Here is a 663-nt window from a genome sequence, read left to right as displayed (position 1 = left end):
TCTTTTCTCACAATCTTTGCAAGGTGAAACTTAGATGGCTCGCATGCTCTTCTTCATTCTTCGAATAGATCAAGATGTCGTCGATGAAGACAATCACAAACTTATCAAGCACATCATGAAATACTCTGTTCATGAGGTCCATTGTCACATCCCACCCAAATACACCCAGCCTATACTCTATCTGGGTTACCCGAGGGAGTGATCCACAGCCCAAAAGATCAAGTTTAGGAACGATCATATCCATTTAGCACAATAACATAATCAAAAGCAAGAAAAAAATCATTGTATTCTAATAAGTTAACAATAAAAGTCAAGAAAGGATCACAGAAGGATCACTAAAGAATATCAGAGTGCGGAATAACAAGATACCAAATCAAAAGACAACTGTAGAGTATAGCGGAAATATACCCCACAACATATGCGGAAGGTAGGTCGAAATCTAAAGCAAGCTCTAAGCTAATACAAGTAAAATAAAAGTCTAGAAGAAACAAGAGAATCTAATCCACATCTTCAGTCGGCTCTTCTTCTTCTTCAGTTTTCATCTTGTCACATCCCGCCCAAATACACCCAGCCTATACCCTATCTGGGTTACTCGGGGAGTGATCCACAGCCCAAAAGATCAAGTTTAGGAACGATCATATCCATTTAGCACAATAACAAAAT

This window comes from Hakea prostrata, unplaced genomic scaffold, assembly GCF_041222555.1.
Source record: "Hakea prostrata isolate BN-2017 unplaced genomic scaffold, UWA_Hpros_2 contig_40, whole genome shotgun sequence".
Classification (NCBI taxonomy): domain Eukaryota; kingdom Viridiplantae; phylum Streptophyta; class Magnoliopsida; order Proteales; family Proteaceae; genus Hakea; species Hakea prostrata.
This window is presented reverse-complemented; position numbering follows the sequence as displayed.